Source organism: Lepeophtheirus salmonis, chromosome 3 (genome assembly GCF_016086655.4).
Source record: "Lepeophtheirus salmonis chromosome 3, UVic_Lsal_1.4, whole genome shotgun sequence".
In the NCBI taxonomy this organism is placed as follows: Eukaryota; Metazoa; Arthropoda; class Copepoda; order Siphonostomatoida; family Caligidae; genus Lepeophtheirus; species Lepeophtheirus salmonis.
The window spans coordinates 599,537-613,070 of record NC_052133.2 but is presented as its reverse complement, the minus strand read 5'-3'; the positions used below and the strand labels follow the sequence as shown (position 1 = coordinate 613,070).

General features: G+C 32.8%; 1 long non-coding RNA gene across 1 annotated transcript; it reads left to right on the top strand.

The window, feature by feature from the left end:
* Window positions 1–8,627: 8,627 nt before the first annotated feature.
* Window positions 8,628–9,848, top strand: LOC139904831 (uncharacterized). The gene is made up of 3 exons (XR_011779074.1): window positions 8,628–8,894; window positions 8,948–9,087; window positions 9,150–9,848. It is a non-coding gene; the product is annotated as an uncharacterized lncRNA (long non-coding RNA).
* Window positions 9,849–13,534: the final 3,686 nt, after the last annotated feature.

The following is a 13,534-nucleotide window of genomic DNA, read 5'->3' as shown; positions in this document are numbered from 1 at the left end:
AGGCAACCATTATTACTGCTTGAACCAACCTAGAGGGGAGTTTTGTAAAGAGCTGCTGTAAAAAGTTATGTACTAGGCTAAAACTGGTCATTAATCTTTGTGGGACTACATGGGTACAATTGTACCCATTCTATTATTAAAGTATGTCTAACTTTTTTTATAGATATCTGATTGCTCTCAGATTTTTAACATCTCTACATTTTTTTGTTAAATTATGTATATTCGTTTTCGGGCAGAAATATTGGCCATTTAACGAGACAAGGGGGTAAAGTTTTTTTAACAGCCTTAAGAGGCGTACCTTCGTATTTTTATAGCAAAATAGCGTTTGAATGTAACAACATTTTTAAAAGATCTTTTAAAGTGATTACTTAAATGAAAAGTAATGACGGAAAAAAATATAAATTAGAAAATATTCGAAGTAAATTTAGACAGTTTTAAGATTCGTACACATAGCTTTGGTTCCTGAACGTTCATCGCAAACAGGGTAAACACAAGTAACGTAGTGTTTCCTGGTCTTGTAGCAATTTTATGTATGATTATGGGAAATGTAACAACTGCCAACAATTGGAATAGCCCCAGTACTTCCATATAGTACTTTTGGCTAACCTACTCCCCCTTCTGACGGAATGATAGTGTGCTTCCCCAAGACCATCTGGTTACTCGAACCAGATTCGATTGGAAGCATGCATAGCTGTTTTGCATGATCTTTTACAAACTTTTGCCTTTGTAATTTTTTACTTAGCCCTTGATTGCTGTCCCTGTATATGATCAACGACACCAGGGCAGTGTTGTCGATCATGTTACATAAAAATGCCAAAGGCCAGCGAATTTCTAGTTGTAATACTTTGTAATGTCGAAGCATTTTTTCAATCGTTTCTACACTGCCTTTGGTTTTTGTTATAATACCTACATGATATTATCGGGCTTGCTTGATTATGCGGCCTCAACTTCTCCAATCACATCCATAGAAGACAGAAGCACAACTGGTTTGTTCATCTTAAGTTGTTATGAAAAAATAGATTCCTTCTCATTGCTGGCATAATTGGTCGCATAAACTGACTTTTCCTTACTTGATTGCATATTACTTGCCATGAGTCTTTTGTTTTTTCTGACTGATCCAACTAAATTCATATCCAGCTCTTCAATACTTTAGGCAGAACCTTACTTGTAAATAAATGTCGGTGGTTCGAAACCCTTGATATATATATACGTACTGATCCAAAACTGTTTTTTCGACCAACATTCACCTGTTGGGGGCCATCTACTGGTTTTATATTGTAAGTGTCGGATGCATGACAAGGCCAGAAAATCTTAATACCCTCACTATGCGATTTAGATGGTATTTATTGAGTGAATTTTTTTGCCCTGAAAATGGAAATAATTGTTCATCAATGGTGATACATTCATGTAGTTTGTAGACTCTCTCCAAAATTTTATTTAGCAGAAGCCAAACATCTCTTATTGGCGCAGCTTTATGCCTTTGAGCACACTTTGACCTGTGTTGGCCGTTCAGAAGCATTGGAATATAATAGGATAAGGCTATTGTTAAAAGCTTCTCAAATTCTTTGACTTTTACGATTTGTTTCTCTCAATATGATGTCACTCATCTCTGGACTGATGATAGACATGAAGAGTTCTTTTTTTGTAAATAACTTGGTGTTAGCTGCAGGCCCACCTCTTTGTCAAAGAATCTTGCCCCATTTTGTTAGCACCTTAGGCACTGGATTTTTACGCCATTTAGTATTTAGTTTCATCCTTCGGGATTCAAGTTGCACTTTGATTTTGAGATACAGTAGTGCCAAGTTCACCACTTTCCTCCGAGTCATATTTTTTTCCATGTTCTATCGAACATGAAATGGAGCAAAAACTCATATTTTTTAACAAAAAATGTAATTAAATAACAAAAAAAGAACAACTATTTCAATCAAAATAAATTTGCACCCAAACCGTCTGTTAAGGATGTAAAATTATGCAGTCTGACCAAAGTTAAGGAAAAAGGTAGTACTTCGAAAGAGATTGTTACGTAATCTTAACACATTTCTAAAATCGATTGATGGTGCACTTTTTGAGAAACAAGACTTTAAAGTTTGAAATTCTAATAATTTGCAGTTAAAATTCAACATTTATATATATCCTGGAGTGTGATAATATGTAGATATTTCGTCTCCGTTTTTGTATATTTAAACAAAATTGCCGTATTCAAGTTCTATAGAAGTTTTGACATATGTAATTTACTTATTTGCTTCATTTCTGTCATATTTTTGCGAAATAATCGCTGTCTGAATTTGAATAAAATAACCAATAGTTAACTAAATACCCAAATAAATAGTTCGATATTGATTAAAAAATTATTCAAACAGCTGTAAATGAGAAAAAAGAGAAGGATAAACAGAGGTACGGTACAAAAATATAAAGAGAAATCTCCTACACGTCTCACCCTCAGTCTTATTAATAATTAATAAAAGGGATAATATTCATATCTATGCATCCAACTCCGTCTTTGGAAATAATGTAACGGATCCAGTGTGGCAAGATAATGTCATTTATTCCATGGATACTTCCAACATTTGATTGACGTTTAAATTCCTCTCCGGATTATAACTCTAGCCAAATATCGTATGGAGTCTCTCAAAGTTAAACTCACTTCACTTCAACTCATCACCTTGGAAACTTATTAACATTAATTGAGGATAAAATATGAGGAACCAAAACAAGATTATTTAACCAATGGTATGCTCCACCTTTCCAAATATTTTAAAAACAGATAGAAATACAGACTTTCGCCATAAAATAAAAGTTGTTCGGAACTTTAAGTTACGTACGTAAGCTTATGGTTAGTTCTGATCAGACGAGATTCCTGAGCTTGTGAGTGGAAGAATTTTTTTTTCTGCAGATAAGTCAATTTTTCTTATATTAGAAGATCGATTCCCCCGTACCTTAAAGATTTTTTGAAAATGTACCAAAAAAATTAAAAATCCAAAAACGAATTATTGTCCTAACGGACAAAGGGAGAACGTATATTAAATACGAATTAAAAAGGGAAAGAAGATGATTAGCAAGTTAGTCTTAGTATATGTCTTCATTATGGTTGAAAAAGAGCACCTCATAAAATAATTGTATTTATTACAAGAATCACCCTAACATCCGGTGGCGATGAGTTTCCATTTTCAGGCATAAGAAAACAGTTCCCAATTAAGTTTACAATGACAATGAAAATAAATAAATGACAAGGTCAAACATTTGCAAAAATTGCTTTATATTTACCAAAATCAGTATTTTGATACGGTCAATTAAGTCTGTCATTTTCAAGAGTGTTTTTCAATAGAAATTTACCTTATATATATTTATTGTAAATCGTTAAAATTTAGAGTTTTAACATAAATAGGTTAAATATAAATAAAATCTTTAAGAGCACTTGTTCGTGCTAGTATACATACGTTAAAATATTAAATAAAATATTAAACGTTTAGTATTTTTTGTACTCAAAGACAACTTTATATCAAAGTAAACTCCCACCCAATATTTAAAAATAAAGAAAATCACGTTCCTCTAAAGATCTTTTTATTTATGGTCATAATTATCAGGTATTGGCTTTCTAGTGGATCTTAATTTGTGTTAGATGCTATAAGCATTGTGGTAATAAAATTAATTTCTTTTTAATTAAGGCTATAATTCTAAATATTTAAAATATTTAGTATAATAGAAAAGGCCTAATCGTTTCTTTTGATGCCTTTCAAAAGGAGAAAATTTGTTTTTTATAAGTCTTTCTAATAAAAAAAATAAACTACTTAGATACAAGGTGTTGGTGATATTTTATCCAAAATTTGAATCATGGAGCAACAGTTTTTTACTTTATCTTCTTTTTTCCTTAAATATATTTATTATTCTCACCAATATATATCTGGGATGTCTGCTGTAACCCCCCTCAATTAAACATATTTTTGTTTTTCTAAGTTGGATTTTTTTTTTGGTTAGGATGAGAAAATTTTACGCAAAATAAGGATAAAATTGTTTTTTTTATAGATTATTTTTTTTTTTAAAAAAAAGGTCGCTTGGGCAAATTATCCAGTAGAGCAAAAAATTTAAAATTATAATTTTTTGTGAATGGTGAAATCCAAAGATCTGATTCGTAAATCTTTTTATGAAGATTTGATCTTTGGCTAATTCTGACAAATAATTATTTTTAAACACTCTGCATTGTTCACTAATAATTCCCATCGTTCGAGAGGGAGTTGAGGATACACGAGAGAGATAATCATGGAACCACGAATGGAGCTCTTGCATCTATTATGCTTTGTACTTTGGAGATGAGCCACTCAATCTTTTACGGTTCCTTATACCGTGAGGAAGTTACAATGAGCCAATCTGAGGGACTCAGTCTCCCCTAAAAGTTTATCCAGATCCATTCCTCCATCTTCTCAAGGATTGTCACTATCATTAAATCTTGAGCAGAAGCATCTTATTTTGTGAAAAAAAAAATCCTTTTTTAAAATTTAGCCTAAAAAATGTATTGGTAGGTCGATGCTGAATAGCTCAAGCATTGCTGAGTACAACAGCTATTATTTCATTTACCATCATGAAGTATACAACTTGTTCTTCTCTGCTCCAAACTCAGATCGTTAATTCAGGTAAAAAAGTGAATTTATGGAGGCTGTGTAGTTAGTAATTGATAGGGAGGAGAATTGCATAGAGCATAGGAAGAAGGCAAGAGTTAAGCTTATGGTACGATGGGATTAAAAGCATTGTTAACATCAACCACCTATTTCACAACTTTGGGGGGAGAAAATTTATTACTGCGAGGGATGGTCCATTCAAATCTTAACACTTACTAATTCAATCATTAATGAAGGTTGAAAGATAGAAAATAGCTTATATTTCGAATAATATATATATATATAAAGAACTAGTTACAAAAGAAATCAACCCGGAGATCTCTAGCTTAAGTACAAGTCCAGAAAATGACACTTGAACGTGATCGACACATTTCCATTTGTGTACTCAAAGCATTTGGGCGTCTCCATGACCCCCGTATACGCCGTTATCAGGGCGTTGGGAGGGGGGGGGGCTGTCAAATACTGTCAAAAAGATCTTCAAAAGAACTTAAAAGACTTATTCAAAAGAGTCTTACAACGACTGAGATGGATTTTTTTCATTGTTGGTGTCAAAAGTGGCCTTTCCACCCTCACTAGGCTCTTGCCACGCACTTCTTTTTATAGTTATTTGTACATTCTAGTGTGAAACCTCGACATCTCTTGCATGGACCCTCATGGATTTAAAAAATTGGCATGGACTATTTTCTTCAACTCTTCCTGGTCCAATTTGACTTTTTCAACAGAGCTCTTCTTCCTCTGCAACGTTTTGGACCAGCTGACGGAGACGCCCAACTGCTTGGAGTGCAGGAATGTAAATTCATGGATTACGTTCAAGTGTAATTTTCTCGATTTGTAGGTAAGCTAAAGAGCTAAGATTTGTTTTGTCTTGTAACTAATTGCTTATGCTTTAATAAATCGAAATATGAATTAATTTCAGTCACTGAATCTTCATTAATTATTAAATTAGTGAGTCTTCTGATTTCGATGTCCTATCTAGTCCTCCTATCATACTTTATCGTACAACAAAAAGCTCAATTCCCTCCTTTATTTTTTCATTTCTACATAGAATCCATTCCATGATTGAGCAATATTAAAATTGCAAATTGCAAGATAGATCTTCGTCACTTTTCAGCTCATTGAATAAATGATTACATCTTTTTTGAAAAACAAAACAAAAAAAAGGAAGATTTATAATAAGTAAGGATGTAAAAATTGTCTAAAAACATTGCAAGTGCAAATAAAAAAGAAAAATATATTTTGCCAACTTTGATAGACAACACATCTTCTGACAGCTATCACCATAAAAACTATAGCGATCCTTCTTTACTAATCACAGTATTACCGGGATCAACATATTACATAAAAATATACAGTGTATTTTCTTTGGCAGCTTTTGATGTTGCTGATTCTTATCCCCTAATCCGTATTCTGAACGTTGATTGATGGAATTAGAGAGTTCGTGATAAACAATTATCACCAATGCTTGAATAATAATTTCATTGTAGGGAAGAATTTACTTACCATCAACTGATTTTGACCCTTTTTTATTGTTTTGTTATGTTAAATGGTTGTGTACAACGACGTGATCAAAAATATACATTCATGATTTTTGTGATGAACACGTCATATATGTTTCAAAATGGTGAACATTGATATAGAATGACTTACTATACAGGATGCACAAGATATCTGTGGCACGAAAATGAGTTTTTTAAGCTCAATTTTCTTTCCAACCATTTATCAGATTTAAAAAATAAAAACCAGAGTCTGAAAGCTTGATCTATTCTAATTTATTTTATTTAATAAAATCCCCTCCGTCCTCAAATACCATTTTTATACAAGGCGAAAGCGTGAAACGGCCTCCATAACTTGGTCCCATGGCAAATTTTAGGATTCCTTCATCATCTGACAGATTAGTTATTCTTTTGTATCGCAGGGTATTTGTTGGTCTGTCTTTCTATTACACCCCACACAAAAAAAAATCTATCAGATTCATATCCAGCGAGCTTGGAGATCAAAAATGCGGCGAGATGTAGTTGTCCAAATTGTCTTATAGCCATTTGAATCTTTTTTTCGAGGTGAAGCAAGGAGCTTAATCCTATTGCCATATGTTAGGCCTCGCATTAGCGGCCATGTCAGTTCTGGGCTTCACATTGGTCTCTAGCTCAATCCTGGTAAACACATGTGGCGACCTTGATACCTTAGGAAGAGGCATGGTATGGAACAAGGAACTAACAACCTTAAACGCCATTACATGGGCTAGGAACTTCGTCGGCATTGCAACAGGTCAGAAAGACAACCACCTGTTGCTTTGGTAATTGACCTTCTGGTCCTGGAAAAAAAAAAATTCATTCGAGAAAAACCTGAGGATACATCGATGAAGTTGGTACTTGTGGAGGGTTAGAATCTTTTGGGAGTGTTTTAAACTTTCTTATAAGTTCTTAGTAGTCCTCTTTGATGGAGAGGGAGAATTAATATCACTTCAGAGACGTAATCACAAAGCCAAGAAAGGAGTTCCTTGTTCTTGTGCTTCACAGCGTAAATAATACCTTACATTTTGGAGATTAGCCATTCAATTTCCCCACCTTTTTTATAGTATGAGGACTTTACAATAAGCCAATCCGAAGGACTCAATCCTACAAGAAAGTTTCTCCAGACTTCTTCTTCCAACATCCTAAGGATCGAGGTATTTTTTATACATTTGTAGAATAAATGAAAAGAAGCTTCCAATTCTTTTTGCCAAAAATAACAAAGTCTTTGGTAAGGATCTTACCAGGAATTATTTTAAAAAATACAAGACGTCCCCAATCTGTCCCTTTGTCATTTTTACGTGTGCCAGTGAATGGGTTCTTCCAAATGATGTTTGGATCTGCATTATCCATGCCATTTCTAATGCCAAGCCGTTCAAATATTCGCCTTGTGATTGATGAAGGGATCTTTTCTTCAAGACCAATACTAAAAATCGAAGCTTGCCTTATCCTTTTCTCAGGAATGACATCTAAGGAAACGAATGCAGGGATCGGAAGACCATCCAAAATATAATTACCTCCAAAATTTCGTCCAGAGAACATCTGCTGTGCTGTATGAAATAGAAAAAAATTATTCAACAAGGGGCTCCTGTCTGATATAAATTGGCCTTCAGAAGTAATCCCTTTATTACTAAGGAACCAACACCTATTGTTCCGACGAGGATTATTAATAAATGGTTCGTTTGAACCTACCATAGTATTGGGAGGAAATTCTCAATGATAGAGCTCCATACTGAGCTCATCTTCTTCCAATGATGACCGGATCTTTTCACTACTCCAAACATTTCAGATGGATCCATACTGATTTGTTCAGCAAATTGAAAACCAATGTGTCGAAAGAAATTTGTTTTCATTTAATTGTCCAAAAAACACCAGATGTTCTTAGTCGTTTAAACCATTAGAAATGTATCGTAGAACTTGGATATTGACTGAGCGGTTTGTCAATTTTTCAATTGAAGATTTTAAACTAATGGCATCAATTTTAAATTGTAATCTTGTTGACGTCTGCTCGTAGTCATAGGAAGAATTAATTTTGTATGCTGATGCGTTTTTGTGTACACAACTGCACTTAAATGTAATAGGTCATAGGTAAGGGTGATAATTTTGGTAAGAATAGAAAAGCGTGCGAGGAGAAAAGAAGAATTACTTATGGCATCATTGATTAAATAATATACATCTTCTTCTATCAATCATGAACGTTATCATTCCCGCCTTTATTATTCAATATTAATATAATATGAGATGGTAATAGTCGATAGAGAACTGAATAAAATCCCCAAAATGACGTCGCCTTCTGTCTGGATTTATGAAAATGGAGGCCCAGGAATTTGGAAAATACTTACCGGATGAGAAACAAATGGTTTGTCGGATTTGGTAGATATAAATGTGCCTTTAGTCCCCTGTCTAGAATTACACCCCACTCATTATCCTCATCTCATAACAAGAGTATGGATATTCATCTATAAAATCAATTTGACGATGAATACATCAAGTCAGACTTTAACTTTAATCTCATACGATGATTATTGCATGTAATATAACCTTATCCATTGCTAATCATCTACGTTCAAAAAATTTATGGAGAAATACAAGGGTAAACATATCCCTTCCCGAAGAACCATCATTAAATTAATGGAGGATGTTGGTACTGATGTCATATATAGAAATACATATAAAAATATTTTGAGTAATCCACACCAAATGATGATCAAGTTATCAGTAAAAAGTATTTACTAATATCGAAATGGAACTCTGAATTTTGTACTATCTCACAGTAAGTATTCAATTTCTTTTTAAATCTAACCATAAAATATGATTCTATTTTAGCTAAACATATCAAGAATTATGATACACAACTCAGTAAAGGGCAAAAACAACTGCTTAAATGGTCACAACAACGGGAGTAGTAGCTTTGGATGGTTTGCAACTAGTTTGTCTGAGACTACTTACTTCGCTTTAAGACTTGGGTATGATAATTAGGTTTTCCAATATTACATAGTCAATAAATATTACTTTTTTATCACTAAAGGCTTAGCTATGGTTGATGGGCTCCAAGAAATGGTGTTCAGAAAACTCATAAAGGGCAAAAACAACTGTTTAAATGGTCACAACAACGAGGGTAATTACATTGGGTGTTGCATTATAATTAACAATTGTGTATATCCATCATGATAATAGTATGTTGTTATATAAGCATACCTAAATAACGGGTGAAAATCTTTTTTGATGCTCTTAATAGGGAGTAATATCGCCGGACATTACTACATAATTAGCTTTTGCTCTAAATCTTTAGGATGAATTTATTTATAACATTTTTTTATTAGTATATTTATTGTCTAATTTTATGATTTTGACATTTACTTTATTATTAATAATTAGTTAGATCTCATCAGTAGAGATATATCTATCCTGTGCACAATTGTATATAGCAACTTCCACATGAAGAAGAGGGGTGATTATCTTTTTGATTAAACTCCACGTCTCGCTTGTGTATTGCAACCTAAAGTTATGAAATATTTAACTGAATTCCGATGTTAAAACAAGAAAAAATTATCTGGATCAATCTATTATTTCAATATTCTGTATTTATAATTTATTATTATTAATAGTTATATGATTTTAATTGTTTAATTTTGTATATTTAACTTAAATGTTTAATAGTTTATTTTTTAGTATGTAGATTATATTTAATTAAAGCCTTCTTTTTTAAACTTTGAGCTTCAAATATATTTCAAATACTCTACTTTGTCGTTTCATTAGCTATTATTCTGAGAATATGGTTCATAATGAATTACAATTCCATGGAGTGTGACGTTTTCAAATCTACTGTAACGGATAAAAAACGTCGAAGTCAATTATACGTAGTATATCTCTATTAAACATTTTGCTAATAAATACATTCGTTATACCCTCAAAAATCATAATAAACCAGGCAGATGATAATCACATCAGTATTTTAAACAATGATACCATATGTCTTCTTCCCCCCCTCCTCCTTGCACTTGTTTTTCTCTACAATATTATCAACTATAGTCATAGGTAAGCATTCCAAGTTTATTGATCGCTACTTCAGTTATATCGTAATCAAGGAAAACGTTCGTCTCTGGAGAACTGTCATCAAAGTAATTTATTTTTAGTCGATAAGGACCATTAGGAAGATTTTGGTAAGTATGAAATTGAAGGACCTTCAGAACTTTCTTCAACCTGGGGGTATTCATTATTTCTCGATGAAACAGGATCTGAGATGTTTTTAGCAACGACCGAGGAAAAAGATGGGGGAGTTTCCTCTCCCTACTTATCACTTATCCAATGGAGGATGGATTAGCTGTGAAGTGGTATCAAGGTATCCAAAAATGATTAATTTAAGAAATTGATAGAAGTAATCAATCGATAATTCAACCAGTCGATCGAGAGGAGTAAACAACCGGGATTGTTTACATACATCGGCTGCATTTATCCAACTCTATCGGAGAATGCTAAACAAGGAGCAACCCGTGATATTAATCTGATACAGGTAAATAGAATATTTTGTTCGGCAGTATAGACGAGGGATAAGAAGGAGTACACGCTCACTTTATTAAAGAAAAAATAAGGTTGTCGACGTAGGTGAATAAAAAGGAAGGAAATCCCTTAAAAATAATATCATTGTTCCTGATCCCAACCTTTGAATGTATCTAAGCCACTCTTGGGCAATTCTACGGCGTAGCTGAATATCCAAACCAATCCCCCAGACTTTTTGGTTTCCGATGCTGTAAGAAATTCTTCACAACAAAGTCTATGTTCTCAGAATCAAACAAAAAACAGAAACGTAAGGATGACTCTTCTTCACTCTATGAAATATATAACTCTCAAAATTCATTCTTTATACTACCAATACCAAATTAACTGGCCAGCTAAAAACACATCGGATTTATATCGTTGTATATACCATACGAGTAAAGGGTTATACAGCGTTGCTCGGACTAAAGAGGTAGTGGGAAATCACATTATCAATGTTCAATGTTCAAATATTTTTAAGGTTTAGAACCCTTCGGTGCGGGCTAGCATTATAGTGCATATATTAATATGAATTTTTAAAAAAATTATTTTATAATCTTCAAATAACATAACAACATACAATAGGAATGGAAAAATTTGTCTTGATGGGAAGTCGAATATTGCAAAAATTAATTAAAAAAAAAATATTCCAGAAATTGAAAATACTATACTCTAATGTTTAAGTCTAAAATTATATCCAAAAATTGCATCCTTTTGTAGCATTTCTTTTTAAAAATTGAAAATAGACGTTTGATAAAAAAGAAATAATAATAAATAGTTTTTTTAGAATATGACAAATATTTTCAGACCAACCAAAGACTTTGTTATTTTTGGCAAAAAGAATTGCAAACTTCTTTTCATTTATTCTACAAATGTATAAAAATCCTTAGGATGGGGGAAGAAGGAGTCTGGAGAAACTTTCTTGTAGGATTGAGTCCTTCGGATTGGCTTATTGTAAAGTCCTCATACTATAAAAAAGGTGGGGGAATTGAGTGGCTAATCTCCAAAATGTAAGGTATTATCTACGCTGTGAAGCACAAGAACAAGGAACTCCTTTCTTGGCTTTGTGATTACGTCTCTGAAGTGATATTAATTCTCCCTCTCCATCAAAGAAGAATACTAAGAACTTATAAGAAAGTTTAAAACACTCCCAAAAGATTCTAACCCTCCACAAGTACCAACTTCATCGATTTATCCTCAGGTTTTTCTCGAATGAAAAACACATTTTTCCAGGACCAGAAGGTCAACTACCAGAGCAACAGGTGGTTGTCTTTCTGCCCCAAGGATGTTCCTGTCGCAATTCGGACAAAGTTCCTAGCCCATGGCAGTTAAGGTTGTTAGCTCCTTGTTCCATACCATGCCTCTTCCTAAGGTCTCAAGGTCGACACATGTGTTTACCAGGATTGAGCTAGAGGCCAATGTGAAGCCCAGAACTGACATGGCTGCTAATGGGAGGCCTAACATATGGCAGTAGGATTAAGCTCCTTGCCTCACCTCGAAAAAAAGTTTCAAATGGCTCTAAGACAATTTGACAACTTCATCTCGCCGCATTTTTGATCTCCAAGCTCGCTGGATCTGAATCTGATAGATTTTTTTTTTGTGTGGGGTGTAATAGAAAGACATACCAACAAATACCCTGCGATACAAAAGAATAACTTATCTGTCAGATGAAGAAGGAATCCTAGAATTTGCAATTTGCCAACAACTACGTTTTTTTTTTAAAGACTAATTTCTAAAAATCCATTTTTTTGCACATGAAATTAAACAAAACTCCTATTTTCACCGATTTCTTTTTTTTTTTTGCCCATAACTTAAAAAAACGTCATTATTCGTATGGTTACTTTAAGACACAAGTCACTATTTGATTTATAACTCAACCTGTATCTAGTCTCCTTGAGCTGCAAAAACAATTTCTGTATAATTGCTATACAATAAGCCCATACATGACCCCCCCCCAAATTTACACCCTTGTCTTAACCTGACCAGGTTTTTAAAAAAGCAACCGTGCAAAGTTTGCAGCCTCTTAGGTCTGACGTTGTTGGCACCCATAGAGGCCACAAACTCTATTTTATATATTAGTAAACAGATAAAACCCATATTTTTTAGTTTTATTCAAGCCATAGGAAACGAAAATGTTTATCAAAACTTTTAATCACTGTAAATTTGGACTTAAAAGCATTTTGTATGAAATTTTAGTCAAGTTTCAATTCAGAGCAATATTTTGAAATCAAATGACTATATAAAAGAAAACTTAAGTATATAACATTAAATAAATAAAAAATTTAAACATTCAAAAGAGAAGTTATTTGGTTAGTTATCTTGAATAAAGTTCCTACTAAATGTGTCTAATCACACAAAAATCCAGAGTAAAATAAAGGATCATTTATAGAAGCTAATATTTTTTTTTAATTGCGTTGTGCTATAGTCAAAACTGAAGAATAAACCGTTGGTTACAACTTTAAAAGATTTACTGCCAAAAAAAAGTTGGATTTTGATTGACATTTTGTAGTTTTGCTTTTAATTTTCATATAGAATATTTAATGAATAAGAGATGTAAGTAAGTATGAAATTAATTCGAAACTACATATAATTAAGTCAATTATTTGAATCATTGACTTCTGTAATAAATATTTTAGAGGCATGAAGATTTCCCTCAATTGGAATATGTTTCATATCCAATATATTTGATTTGTATTTATCGATTAGATTAAGTAATCTAGTCAACATATTTATAATATATTTGAACTTTTCCTGCCTTTAAAATTTAGAGTCTTTTCTGCATTTTTTTTTCCTTTTTTGGGTATACCCTTCTTTATGACACACTACTAATTACATATTTAAGTACTAGTCAGGAAATATGCATAATTTTTTTTTTGA